Source organism: Neophocaena asiaeorientalis, unplaced genomic scaffold (assembly GCF_003031525.2).
Source record: "Neophocaena asiaeorientalis asiaeorientalis breed wild unplaced genomic scaffold, Neophocaena_asiaeorientalis_V1.1 scaffold470, whole genome shotgun sequence".
Lineage (NCBI taxonomy): Eukaryota > Metazoa > Chordata > Mammalia > Artiodactyla > Phocoenidae > Neophocaena > Neophocaena asiaeorientalis.
In genome coordinates, this window is record NW_020173714.1 from 1,795,750 (window position 1) to 1,811,286 (window position 15,537).

Genomic DNA, 15,537 nt, shown 5'->3' on the forward strand with positions numbered 1-15,537 from the left:
CCAGTTCAGATCTATGCCCCCTTTTAAATTGGGTAATTTGTTTTCTTATTGTAGGCTTAACAAAAATTTTTAAGATACAAATTTAAGGCAAAATCCTTTCTAAATCATGCTCCCATCAGTAGTATTGGTCTGTCCTTCCTTGAAATGCTCTTAAAATTCTATACATAATTCTTCCCCAGCCACTTGTGTTTCTAGGCAGAAGTATCCTATACATGATTTTGAGTGGATGTTCTCACTGAATTTAGCTGAAGCAGTCTCTATAGCTAGCTGTCTAAGACACTGTCTCAAACATATGGTAGAAGTCCCTGTTTCAGAAACTGAAGAGTAACAACTGATGGTTTTTCAGAAAGAAGAAAACATTTGTCCCATGTATCAGACATTTTTAAAAAAACATTTGGTTCTTTGTGCCTAATTCGTTCTCTGGTTTCCTAACAGCTGGAGTACCTGAGAGTTATAGTCTGGCTGTATCATTCGCAGAAAATCCATTCCCTTTAACCTGAGCCTTTACCAAGGATCAGGATAAAGCAAGGATTAAGCACCTATTGATCAGGTCCAGCTAGTCAGTAGTCACCTCTAATGAGGGGATATGAAGACAGTGGTGGAATCATTTTGATCTTCTTCAATGGATCCAATTCAGTAAACAAAGCACTATTATTATCATTAGTTTAATTCATATGTATAAATATATGTATATACATATATACACATACATATGTATAAACTGGGGGAATGGGAAAATGAAGATGAACTTAGCAATATGTGCATATGCTTTTGTCTGACCCAGAATTCACTTCTATATATTCACTCTTTGGAAACTCCCATACATGCTCACAATTAAGTATATTATTTTTCATTGCAAAATATAGGAAATAATATAAATAACCAGCAATATAGTCATATGATGCACTAGAAATGCCATGCACTAGATAGACAGAGAGAGAGAGAGAGAGAGAGAAAGAGAGAGAGAGAGAGAGAGATAAAGGCTATATGCATCAACATAAATAGATCTCAAAAACACTGTTCGGTAAAAATTCAAGTTGCAAAATGATATGTATGCCATGATATGATTTTTTACAAATTAATAATGTATTTGCCTATGTATGAATATATGTTGTAAAATATATATTAAAAATGGACTGGCAAGATATAGATCATATTCTAACTAGCATTTGCCTATGTGGAAATGTGATTGAGAAATATTTAAAAGAAAACTTTAACTTTACGCTTAATTTTTGTATGCTAATTTTTAAATGTTCTGAAGTTAACATCACCAGATATTAAGATTTTGATAAGCATAGATATTTGCTATATTCTTTCTCTATGTTTAATTATAAATTTTATTTTAATTACCAATGTAAATATTTTTAGGGAGACTACATTTTCTTCTAATTTCACTCAATTTCATAGGCTACAAAACTAAATTAGAAAACAAACTATCACCTTAGTTGGAAGCACCTCAGTGAAAAGCAAATAAACATAAAAATTATCAGGATCAGCCCAAGGGAATGAAGCAACAGATCCAAAGACTAGTTAGTATCCAAGCAGAGGGCAGCATGGAACCCACAAATAATAAGATATGGTGGAATGTGTCTTATTATATGTAGGACTTTGGACAGGGAATTCTACCTCCTTGGATTTTTCTCTCCTCCTATATTATTCCTACTCAAGAACCTTTCCTTTTTTCTTTCTGAAGGGTGAGCATTATTAGAAACTGAAAATCAGACAAATTTTTTTTTTTCAGATTTCCTTAAGTTGAGGTGGCCATCTGACCCAATAATGGCCAATGAGATGTGAAGGAATATCTGTTGGGAAATAGGAGCTTCTGAAACAGGAGCTCCCTTTTTCACCAAGAGATGGGCAGGGAAGTGAGCCTCCTCCCTCTCTTCCTGTTGTGGATGCTGGTATGTGACACAAAGTGCTTGGAGTTACACAGCAGAGCCATGCTATGACTATGCAGTGGCAAGCTTGAGCATGAAGTGTTAGCTCAGTGACGTGGTCTATGTTCAGCCACTGCAAGTTTGATTACCTTCCTCCAGGCTTATTAAGTGACATCACCAATTGTCTTCATTCCTTAAGTTATTGTTATTCTTTTACTTGCTGCCAAGAACATCTTAAGTACTCTGTGTATGTTCTCATAGTTCTCTCCACTGTAACACTCTGCTTTCCACTATGTATTTTTTTGAGGCAGATTGGCCCATATTTCAAATATGTCTCCCCTTTACTAGATGTTTGAGGCTGGGAGTAAATAAACTGCCCAGTATTGGTTTTCTTCCATATAAAATTAGGATATTGGACCTATATAACAATCTAGAAAGAAAAAATACTAGGTTTGCCTCATTTAAAAAAAAATAGAATAACGGGACCTACCTCGTATTATTTGAAACTTAAATCAAGAAAAAAAGTAACTGTATCATTTGTCATAATCCTTGGTACAAAATAGTCTCTCAATACAGATGAAGATGAAGTATCCGTATTCTAATGATCCAGAGAGTACGAGATAGAGAATAGTTCATGGTAGTGGGTCAAGACAACTGTGGGCATTACTAGTAACAGGTTGATTGTGATACAAGAGGGCAAAAACAAAGGAAAACAAAAACAATAACAAAAAGAGAGACTCTAAAACCACAGGTTATTTAAAGGGAACTATTAAACAGATCAATGTTTCTCCCATGCTATTATCCTCTGTTATATGAAACTCTAAGTATAGGAATTATATACATTTTCTTTGACTCCACTAGTTAGTTGCAATAAGCCCAATTTAAATTCTCTGAATCACTCTTTCCCTTTGTAAAATATGGATAGCAATGCTTGCATCAAGAGATTAATCTAATGATAAATGAAATTAGAGAGAGACACAGAGAGAGAACATGCTCACTGAGATTGACTGGCATAATGTAGGCACTCAACAATATTCTTAGTTTCATTATTACATTTGTGGTACACTCACGCATACACTTTTTACTTTTGATTCCTTTGAGCTTGGTAAGGGGCTGGAGGAGAAGATAAGAAGGAAATACTAAAAATATACATTAGATTTAAGTTTAATTTTTTGGAATTATTCCAATCAGCACACATATCTTGGCACCTCCACATAATAGACATCATTTTACACACAAGACTTAGAAAAAGCTGCAATCCCTGAGCACAAGAAGCTTAGAGTAGAGCCTCAAACTCCAGGAAAATTCTCAACCACTTTTGTCAATTCTCTCCCTCTGTGCTTTCCTCACCATACACCCTTTCTCTTACAATCACTTCTACTGTGAACAAAGAGCTGGGAAAGATATCATAGGGCTCCTTTGCTTACCAAAGTCTACCTATTTAAGTGCAACCAATTCTGTCTCCTCCCTCTTAATGTGTTCCTTGATTCTTCTACTCAGAGGCAACATCTCTTACCAGTCTGACAGCCAGTACACTTTACACATGCCCCTTTCTTTAAAAATGTAATTTATCAAGTACTGCTATGTATTATAATTATCTTTGACATATTTTTCTTTCTTTCCCTGAAGGAGAGAAATCAGAATAATATCTTCATCATAAGTTTTAAGCTCTACCATACATAGCACTGAGTTTTGCACTACTGACAAGTCAGCATGTATTTGTTAAAGCGTGAATGTGTATGTATAAAGTAACTTGATGATGATAATAACTATATTGTATGGAATAAGTAAAATGTTCAAGGCACACTGTGCAGTGTATTATTCAAAAGATATATCCAAAACCATTATGATGTTCATTTTACAGAAAAGAAAGTTAAATCGTGTAAATTATTAGCAAGAAATCTAGGATTCACCTTCAAAAAACTCAGCGAGGATAAGCAGTTTGCCCACAGTCACACAGCTAAGGACATGAAGTTGTCATTTTTAATATTCCTCTTTGAGATGATCAGATAACCCAATTTAAATCACCTTAGTTCTTAAAACAAATTTATTGTCTCATGTGACTAAAAAGTTCAGAGGTCAGTCTTGGGAACAATTTAATACAATGTTTCATGATATGGGCTCTGGCTCATTTCTTGAAAAATGTCTGGACTGTGCCATTCTCTATGTGAAGGCTTCTTCATCAGGATGGCTGTCTCGTGATAGCAAATAGTTGCAGATATTCAGACTCCACATCTACATCCCATATCATTCAGAGCTAAATAGATCGACTGTTAGGAAAGCTCCTTATTAGTTACAGAATCTTATTATTTGTGGGAGAATTTTATGTAGAAGGCCTAGGAAAACATCTCTACTCACCCAAATCAGGATAGCTGTCCCTATCTGTAAATGTTCAAGATGGCCTATACCTCCAGCAGATGGTGGCCCCAGTTGCATCCACATCATTTGACCAACATAAATTGGGGGAAAATAAATTTTCTGGAAGGAAAATCTGGGTACATCTTTGGAAAAGGTTGCTGAGAAGGCAACACACAGGGCTCATTACAACAGTGAAGCAGGGATTGGATCATGTGACATCAAAGCTCGTATTCTTTAAAATTAGTCTATTTGGCTCCAGGGTCTGTTATGGAGGGTAGCAGTCATTTCTCTTTAGGCTACCTAAACCACTGTGCAGGAATTTTCAGAGCCTTTGGCAGTGCATATATGTACAAATACTGGTTCCAAATTTCTCTTTTTTCTAAAACTCTGCCCTTTCTCCCTAGGGCATACTGCCTGTTCTTTTCAGTCAAGCCATCCTTCAGCAGTCTGGGCCGCATGAGCGCAGCTCAAATGTAATGCCAAACAAGTCAACAGAATGGCTGTCAGGCCTTCACCAGAAACAATATTAGCCTTGTCTGTTCATACCGAGAGCAGAATGGAAGTGACACAAATAAAATGTAATGGGATAAAATATATTGCTCAATGCACAGTAACAAGGAACTATTGGTTGACAATTTTTTTTCTCTCCTCACTACATTTCAATATACTAGTTTCTCTATGATTTCTACACAGTGTTCATTAATTAAATGCTTATAGCAATGTTGAATATATAGTAGGAGCACAATATATGCATTTTTACTGAAAGAATAAGTGAATGGATTAATTAAATCTGATTCAATAAGTCAGTTATAGAATCTATACTTAGAAATGCAGAATCTCAAAGCTGGAAAATAACCTCAACTTAACAGCCATCTGATCCACCTATTTTCCCTGAAAATGTATCCATTTCACAGAGTTCCTTATGTGTAGTTATTATGAGTGTGATGCTAGGTGAATATCTCTGGACAGAAAATTCATTACCATCAATTCCAATGACATAGGGAGACACATATCTGAGAATTTCTTATATTAAAGAATAATAATGGTCCTATTGCATCCACCCACTGAACTCATCCAAGACAAACTGTAGGAATTAGAGAAGTATTAAGAAGATTAATAAGTCAATGCTATTGCTTCTGGATCTATAACATGTCATATGCCCAGATAATAATAACATGTGACATAATTTTAAATAAAATAACATGATGCCTTTAAATCTACAGTCTTATTGTGCTTAATACTGTTCTCTTCTCTCAATTAATTGCATTTTCAACATTTAAAAGACAGATAAAAGGGAACTGATAAGCATTTGGGGGTGTCTAATATGTCCATGCATTCATGTACAAAATTTCTTCTCATCTTTGCAATGTTACCATCAAGTAGGTATCGCTATATATTCAATTCTCAGAAGGAACAGATGGAAGAATTTAAGGAACATGTTCAAAGTCACACAGCAGCTAAGTTGTGGAACTGGCACTTGAACCTGTGTCTATTAGGCTAGAAAGTCCATATTTTATACCTACATTCATAGCCTTCCAGCTATGTTTATCATTTCATTTCTAAACTGTATCAGGAAAAGAAATAAATCCAGAGATATTCTTGGCAAAGGATTCACTGATAAAACACACATGCCATTGGTTCTTCTCTAACATTTAACATTTGTGATACTGTTTGACGAACGAAGAGAAATGCTAAGACTCTAGACCAAATGTTTACTGAGCAGATTATTCTTGATGGTCTTCTGCTTAAAAGTTTAAAATTAAAAATAGAACACTATTCACTGTTTGTCCCCTACCAAACTGTGTAGGAGCAGCAACACAGATTGCAGGGCAAGGTTTCTGAAGCTCTACACTCAGCAATACATCTTCCTTTGCCCCCAGTGTCAGTATTCTCTCTCCCTTTCTTTCAGAACAGAAAATAGCTTTAATAGCTGCCACTTTCATTACTTTAACTGTGAATAAACTCAGTTTTTCTTTCATCCTTCAGAATCTACACACCACAGATGGCCACCTACGGCCATAAGGAGTCCTGGAACGACTGCTTTGACGGTATTACTAAAGTGCTTCCCCAAATATGTCTCATCACAAAAATGATAAATAGCGGTACAGGAACAAGGATAGGATCTTAGGAGACTGTAAGGAGGCCCCTCGGCACTGAGTATACTCTGGGTTTCTCACCTCGAGGGAATGTGGTTGCTGTTGTATTACGTGCTAGGAATAAACGACAGTACTCTTTTCTCTTCTGACAGACCTTGGAGAGCAGGGGGAGATTTTGCCTGGGGAGGAGGTGGAATGAAATAAAATATTTCCTTTCCTCTTGATCTATTTAGTTATGGAGAAGTGCATGTGTTGGTGGAAGCCATCCTTGTTGATTCTGCAGCCAGATGTGTTGGTGTATCATGTAGGCAGGAGGGTATACTGGGATGAGCACTGAAAACGGGCACAGACAGGCCTGGGTTCATCTCCACCTCTGCCACTTTGCTGGCTGTGTGATCTAAGACATATAATGAAAGTTCTCTGAAACTTAGTTTTCCCAATTGTAACATGGGGTGGTGTTAGCCTACCTTGCAGAATTCCCATGAGAACAGAGTTGCCAGATTTAGCAAATAGTAATATAAAGCTCTTAGTTAAATCTGAATGTCAGATAAACAACAATTTTTTTTAGTATAAGTATATCCCAAATATTTCATGGGCCATACCTATACTAACAATTATTTGTTGTTTATCTGAAATTCAAATTTAACTAGGTGCCCAGTATTTTATCTGGTCACTAGAGAAGTAAGGAAAGCACCTACTAGCACAATACTTGACATGGATTTGTTGCTCAACAGAATTTAGTTCCCTCCCTACCTGCTACATTTTAGTTTCATGCTTCACACAAGGACTCATTTTTAACTGTCAAAATGAGTCAAAATTTAATTTTGTTTCCTTTGAAGCCACATGTTAGCAAAGCATCCAATGTTCTCTTTGATAAGGGCGAGTGAAGGAATGTCTGCCTTCAACTATCAAAGGTCCCAGGAAAGTTCAGGATATCAAGGTTGAATCTCCTTCAATAACCGATTTAGGAAGTAAATTAGCTTGTCAACCAGAAAATATAAATCAGTATTACTTGAGTTTATGTGGCACCATTTTCTGTAGAGACACAAATATTTAATTTCATATTTTATTTGTACAAGAAAGGACTAGAAAAGGATAACTCTTCATTGCAAAGTTGGAGAAGATGAGGCACTGATTGATTTAATGAATGATATACTCCCCCAAACTCAGTCAATCAGAAGGTAGTAAGAAAATGAAATTAAAGGTCAATTCCCTGGATTCTAACCTAATTTTGTTTTTCTATTTGACTTCACAAAATGAAGAGAGGAGTAAACAAGACAGAGTATGTGGGAATATTTGGAAATCTTTAGAAAAAAGGCAGTAAATTGAAAACATCACTATATAGAAGCTAAATATTTTTGTCACAACTAAGTCTATTTTCCATTATTCTAATATTAAAATGAAGAGCAAGTGAGCTGCACTTAAATAGCATTTAAATTAGATTAATGTGCACAAAGTATGGTAGTATGAAATGTAGCTCTAATTTTCATTTTACAGCTGAAGTCTAGCCTTCTATCAATGTGTTACTAAATTCAATTAAAAAACATTCCCTCTGCTACTAAAAATAACTCTTTGTTCTTAAAAAGGATATTTATTAGAAAAGTGTGCTTTTAAAGGCTTACTATTAAATGTAACAAACACTACAATATGTATACATTTGATTTATCCACTACTTATAGGCAAGTTAATGTAAAACTTTTTTTAATGGTCTGATGTTGAAAAAAAGAACATATAGAATCTTTAGTGGTCTTTAGATATCAGAATACACGTTTGGTGTTTGATATGTAGTTTGATACACGTCCCAGTTTCTTTTCACTTTATTTTCACTTTTCCAGGTCCAAAGTAAATACTACTGTATTCTGGCAGCAATTTTGTTTAGAATATACATTTTTGTTAAAAAGGACATGCAAGGTAAAACTATAGCTTTTTAAATGGCTTGGAATTAGTCTCTATGTTAAAAAAGTGAATATAACTAAACATATAAAATATTTTATACAAAACTACTAATACAGTATTGCATATTTGAAAGTTACTAAGAAATCTTAAAGGTCCTCATCACAAGAAAAAACAATTTAACTATGTATGGGGATGGATGTTAACCAGACTTATTCTGGTGATTATTTTGGAATATATATATAAATATCAAATAATTATACTGTATACCTGAAACTAATAAAGTGTTATATGTCCATTATCCCTCAATTTAAAAAAATAAAAAGATTTTGAGAGAATTCATCTTACCCTGGAGTTGGCATCATAAATTGAGATGTTAAAATATTGGTCATGCTCTTCCAGGTATCTGCAATGATGCTGTGCCACATTTTGAGAATTCACCATCATACAGGTTTTTTAAGGAAATGAGATAGTCAACATTATTCCATTAATGCCAAATAACTGTTTTCAGATTTTCTCTTTTTATATCTACATATCTCACCTTTCTGTTTTTCTAAAGGCAGTGTGAGACCCACAGGAGAAAGTCTATAGCTTTCATCTTGATTTATAGATACGATGATAATGGTTTAGTCTCACAGTTTGTTGGCCACTCCTCTGATAGAATGCAGCCTACAGCAGTGTTCAAAGACAGGTCATCCATAGCTGAAGGTAGTTTGATTCCAGTAAACACAGCCTACAGTATGAACATACTGAATTTAGGCTCAAGTTTCCCTGAATAGAAAAGTAAGAATATTGCAATATGCAATATGTTTTCCATTTAATTTCATGCCTAAAACCTTTGTTTTGCTTTATTTTTCTCCTCCTCAATCTTTAGGAAGTTAAATTCATAGTACACAATGGTCAATATACACTATAAACACATTGATGGAATATTTAGCCTAGATGCAAATGTTATGACATTAATTCATCCAGGAAATAGTTTTCCTGAATATTCCATATCTCGCATACTCTGTTGTAGGGGCAAAGTCCACAACAGTCTCAACCCCTAACAGGTTTATGGTTTAATGTGGAAAATAGATAGTAAATATGCAAATTACAAATAATGATGTAGGTTACAATGGGTAAGTGCGACATGCTGTGAAATAATCTGAGTCTTAGGAAAGACTTCTCTGAGGAACTAATATTTAATCTGAGTCTCTAAAGAATGAGGAGTCAGCCAAGCAAAGAGCAGAAGGAAAACTGCTCTTGCCACAAGACTCTGAGGACCTGAAGATCCTCAAGCAAAAGGCTGTGGTGCTGATTAAGATGAGGGCAGATCTTGCTGAACCTTGAAGGCCATTAAGTTGAACCTTTGGAAAGTCAACAGCAGGAGAATGACAGATTGAATTACATCCTCCCCTCTTTCCACTGTGGATAGAGAATACACTGAAGTTGGCAAGGATGGCAGCAGGGGAATGAGTACAGAAGCTTATTGGAACTGTATGGTGACAGTGAAGATGGAGAGGAATGAATTGTTTAAAACATGTGCTGTATTTCTTTTTCTAAATGAAAAAGTGAGTAGCACAAACCTCCTTTGACTACCCTCAGAGAGGCCTAAAACAGGTATTGGCAACCAAAACATAAAAGAAACACTCCAAAATAAATGACAATAAGAGATGAAACTAATGTTATATCCTCTGCAAAGACATAATTTCACATAGACAGACTGAGGTCTCCCTTCTCCTTAGCACATACTTCTGAACAGCACTCTATAACTACCATGTAGAATACTGATATGCTTTCATGTTTGCCACCCCCACAAGGGCCTCTTATTCATGCCTACCCTCCTCCTGCCCTGCTACACAGCTCTTTATATAGTACCTTTCATGCACCAGATTTTTAACATGTGTAAACAAGTGGAATAAATGAAGGCCAGTCTCTATATCAAACAATTAGAAAGATTGTGATTTAATACAGTTGCTAACAAACAGGTCATGAGATAGGAACTCACTCACCTCTGCGATCATCCTGAATTAGGATAAATATGTTATTCCAGAAAATGAACAAAGCACAGATATGGCAACAGTAGTTATATGGCAACTTGACAGAAAATAACTACAAGATGTTTGTAATGCTCATTAGAGACAGAAGAACAAAATAACCCCCAAGTTAGCAGAAGGAAAGAAATCATAAAGATCAGATCAGAAATAAATGAAAAAGAAATGAAGGAAATGATAGCAAAGATCAATAAAAATAAAAGCTGCTTCTTTGAGAAGGTAAACAAAATTGATAAACCATTAGCCAGACTCAACAAGAAAAAAAGGGAGAAGACTCAAATCAATCGAATAAGAAATGAAAAAGAAGCAACAACTGACACTGCAGAAACACAAAGAATCATGAGAGATTACTACAAGCAACTCTATGCCAATAAAATGGACAACCTGGAAGTAATTGACAAATTCTTAGAAAAGCACAACCTTCCGAGACTGAACCAGGAAGAAACAGAAAATATAAACAGACCAATCACAAGCACTGAAACTGAAACTGTGATTAAAAATCTTCCAACGAACAAAAGCCCAGGACCAGATGGCTTCACAGGCAAATTCTATCAAACATTTAGAGAAGAGCTAACACCTATCCTTCTCAAACTCTTCCAAAATATAGCAGACAGAGGAACACTCCCACACTCATTCTACAAGGCTACCATCACCCTGACACCAAAACCAAACAGAGATGCCACAAAAAAAGAAAACTACAGGCCAATATCACTGATGAACATAGATGCAAAACTCCTCAACAAAATACTAGCAAACAGAATCCAACAGCACATTAAAAGCAAGTGGGGTTTATCCCAAGAATGCAAGAATTCTTTAATATATGCAAATCAATCAATGTGATACACCATATTAACAAACTGAAGGAGAAAAACAATATGATCATCTCAATAGATGCAGAAAAAGCTTTTGACAAAATTCAACATCCATTTATGATAAAAATCCTCCAGAAAGTGGGCATAGAGGAAACTGACCTCAACATAATAAAGGCCATATATGACAAACCCACAGCCAACATCGTTCTCAATGGTAAAAACTGAAACCATTGCCACTAAGATCAGGAACAAGACAAGGTTACCCACTCTCACCACTATTATTCCACACAGTTTTAGAAGTTTTAGCCACAGCTATCAGAGAAGAAAAAGATATAAAAGTAATCCAAACTGGAAAAGAAGAAGTAAAACTGTCACTGTTTGCAGATGACATGATACTATACATACAGAATCCTAAAGATGCTACCAGAAAACTACTAAAGCTAATCAATAATTTGCTAGAGTAGCAGGATACAAAATTAATGCAAAGAAATCTCTTGCAAACTATAAGACACTGATGAAAGAAGCTGAAGATGATACAAACAGATAGAGAGATATACTATGCTCTTGGACTGGAAGAAACAACATTGTGTAAATGACTATACTACCCAAAGCAATCTACAAATTCAATGCAATCCCTATCAAACTACCAATGGCATTTTTCACAGAACTAGAACAAAAAATTTCACAATTCGTATGGAAACACAAAAGACCCCGAGCAGCCAAAACAATCTTGAGAACGAAAAATGGAGCCGGAGGAATCAGACTCCCTGACTTCAGACAATACTACAAAGCTATAGTAATCAAGACAGTATGGTACTGGCACAAAAACAGAAATATAGATCAGTGGAACAGGATAGAAAGCCCAGAGATAAACGTATGCACATATGGTCACCCTTACCTTTGATAAAGGAAGCAAGAAGATACAGTGGAGAAAAGAGAGCCTCTTCAATAAGTGGCATTGGGAAAACTGGACAGCTACATGTAAAAGAATGAAATTTGAACACTCCCTAACACCATACACAAAAATAAACTCAAAATGGATTAAAGACCTAAATGTAAGGCCAGACACTATCAAACTCTTAGAGGAAAACATAGGCAGAACATTCCATGACATAAATCACAGCAAGATCCTTTTTAACCCACCTCCTAGAGAAATGGAAATAAAAACAGAAATAAACCACTGGGACCTAATGACACTTAAAAGCTTTTGCAAAGGAAACTGTAAACAAGACGAAAAGACAACCCTCAGAATGGGAGAAAATATTTGCAAATGAAGCAACTGACAAAGGATTAATCTCCAAAATATACAAGCAGCTCATGCAGCTCAATATCAAAAAACAAACAACCCAATCCAAAAATCAGCAGAAGACCTAAATAGACATTTCTCCAAAGAAGATATACAGACTGCCAAGAAACACATGAAAGAATGCTCAACATCACTAATCATTAGAGAAATGCAAATCAAAACTACAGTAAGGTATCACCTCACACCGGTCAGAATGGCCTTCATCAAAAAATCTACAAACAATAAATACTGGAGAGGGTGTGGAGAAAAGGGAACCCTCTTGCACTGTTGCTGGGAATGTAAATTGATACAGCCACTATGGAGAACAGTATGGAGGTTCCTTAAGAAACTAAGATAGAACTACCATATGACCCAGCAATCCCACTACTGGGCATATACCCTGAGAAAACCATAATTCAAAAAGAGACATTTGCCACAATGTTCACTCCAGTACTATTTACAATAGCCAGGACACTGAAGCAACCTAAGTGTCCACTGACAGATGAATGGATAAAGAAGATGTGGCACACATATACAATGGAACATTCCTCAGCCATAAAAAGAGACGAAATTGAGTTATTTGTAGTGAGGTGGATGGACCTAGAGACTGTCATACAGACTGAAGTAAGTCAGAAAGACACAAACAAATATCATAGGCTAACACATGTATATGGAATCTTAAAAAGAAAAGAAAAAAGTTTCTGAAGAACCTAGGGGCAGGACAGGAATAAAGATGCAGATGTAGAGAATGGACTTGAGGACATGGGGAGGGGGAAGGGTAAGGTGGGACGAAGTTAAAGAGTGGCATGGAGAGATATACACTACCAAATGTAAAATAGATAGCTAGTGGGAAGCTGCCGCATAGCACAGGGAGATCAGCTCAGTGCTCTGTGTCCACCTAGAGGGGTGGGATAGGGAGGGTGGGAGGGAGACGAAAGAGGGAGGAGATATGGGGATGTATGTATATGTACAGATGATTCACTTTGTTATACAGCAGAAACTAACACACCACTATAAAGCAATTATAGTCCAATAAAGCTGTTAAAAATAAAGAAATGTCTGTAATGCTCAGAACAGACCATCATTGTTAAAAGTTCAGCAAAATGACTGTTTAGAATTTTAGGGGTAAAACAATCCAGATGATGGAAAAGTGATACAGTTAAATGTGATGTGCTGTAGAAATAAAATGTTTTCTTTATTAACCATTGGTAGAATGTGCTCTGCCATTTGTTTGGACTGATACATCTTAGGATTTCTATCAACTCCTTTAAGTCATAAAGATTATTAAGACTCAGAAAATACTCAAACTATAAGGAGACAATAGCAATGAACTTCAGATGAAAGCTTATTACTGAAATATTTCTTAAAAAGCAATCTATGCAATCCCTTATTTCACAACACAAAGCCTTCCTACATCCATGGTAAAAGTTTTATGTTTTAAAAGCGATTCCATTCCCAGATAGCTAAATCATGAGTTTTAATTTCTTAATTAAAACTCATATTTTAACTATCATTTCTCAAAATGTTATTTGAAGCGTTTAAGTCTTGTTATTTAATTTTGTTAATTTGGTTTTACAGAATAAACACAAAGTAGAATGACTTAGTCTGAAGGTATCTCTGCTTTTGGCACACACAATTGTTTCCCTTCTATTATAAATTGTTGTTAATTTTAACCTTTTTCCTTCATATTATAAAGTAAAAAAAGCAAATCACCATACATATTTAGATAGGTTAATAAATACTTATTTTCAGACAAAAAATGGCGACATTAAAGAATTTAAGCCAAATCAGCTGATGTGCAAATATCCATAGTTCCTTTAGGGATGGTTGTTTAGCAGTATCAACGGAAAAGAGCAGGTAGCTTGAAATAAAAAATTCAGCTGAAAGCTGAGGACATTTAAACTTTGCAGGGACTGAGTGTGGTATATTCCCTTCTAGCATAACTCTTGAAATCATCCCTTTTTTCTCTGCTTGAGCCACCTATTTTCATCTCTTTAGAGAACCACTGATTACCCAATTAAACCCTCCAATTTTACCAATGGCAGACGTAGCAGAATATCTCTGAGAAATTACATGATTTGACCTACTAACACAGATAAACTGAGGTTTTTAAAAAAATGCATATGTGTAGTAATTTTTCACACTGTATGTCATATATACTGATTTCAAGACAAATTCCCTTTGTAGCACACCATGCAGCTGATATCTCTGCCCTTGAAAAGACAGAATGGAATGGGCAGGCAAGGTCAGCCAGAGATCATTTATCACCATTTCTGAAAAATACTGGGCAAATTTTATCTTGTGCTAAGAACTAATGATCTTCTTGAGCAAAATAAGAATCATATGGCAATATGTAGCAATAAAAATTATACTGGAGCATTAGTGAGCATGGAAGAGGAAGTTGTAAGATATAGACCTGGATGCTATTTGTGAATGTCATTCTCACCAACAGAATGTATCAAGAACACACTGGCCATCACAAAAGGGAATTCAACTCAAAGAAGCCAGATTGTGTTTATTCACTACTATTCTCCATAGCTAACCAACAGTCTGGGAGCGCCTATCTGACTTTCTCCTCAAGTCCTAAAATAATGTAATTGAGTTTTCCTTCCTGATCTCTTAGCTTCCCAAGAAAGATATTTAGATATCTGTGATAGGAAAGAATTTAGGCAACCTTATTTATCTACTTAGGACAACATCGATGAAGGGAAACTCTGCCTTTACCCAAATGAACTTTTCCAAAAGGTTTCCTAAAGCAAGATTAAAGAAATTTTACGTAATCCCTAATAATTGCATATAGAAACTCATCAGAACAAGACTAAACATCAAAACCTACTTCCACCATCTGTTTTGCTGAGGTCCTGGCCATCAATAGCCCTTAAGCAAATGGAGATGAGAATCTATGACAATGCCTCTCACTCTGCTGGCAGCTGGGGTACAAAGGAGGGCAATTCAAATGTGGCACCTTCTCCCAGGGTGCTTATAGCCCCTGCCGTTCACTGACTACATAAGAAAGGTGGTTCCTTTACATTTATCCCTATCATTTATTTAGTATTTTTCTATAACAACCATTGCCTTCTTTTTTTCTATTTTACAAAATTATCGTCCATAGACCTTTCTCTGGCTCCTTGATCAACACTGCTAATATATATTAGAATATAAATTAGGATCCATTTTCAA

The 15,537-nt window shown here is 35.6% G+C and overlaps 1 pseudogene; it reads left to right on the forward strand.

The window, feature by feature from the left end:
- LOC112403257 (AP-3 complex subunit beta-2-like) overlaps nt 1–15,537 on the forward strand; it is a 52,124-nt pseudogene that overhangs the window by 12,994 nt on the left and 23,593 nt on the right.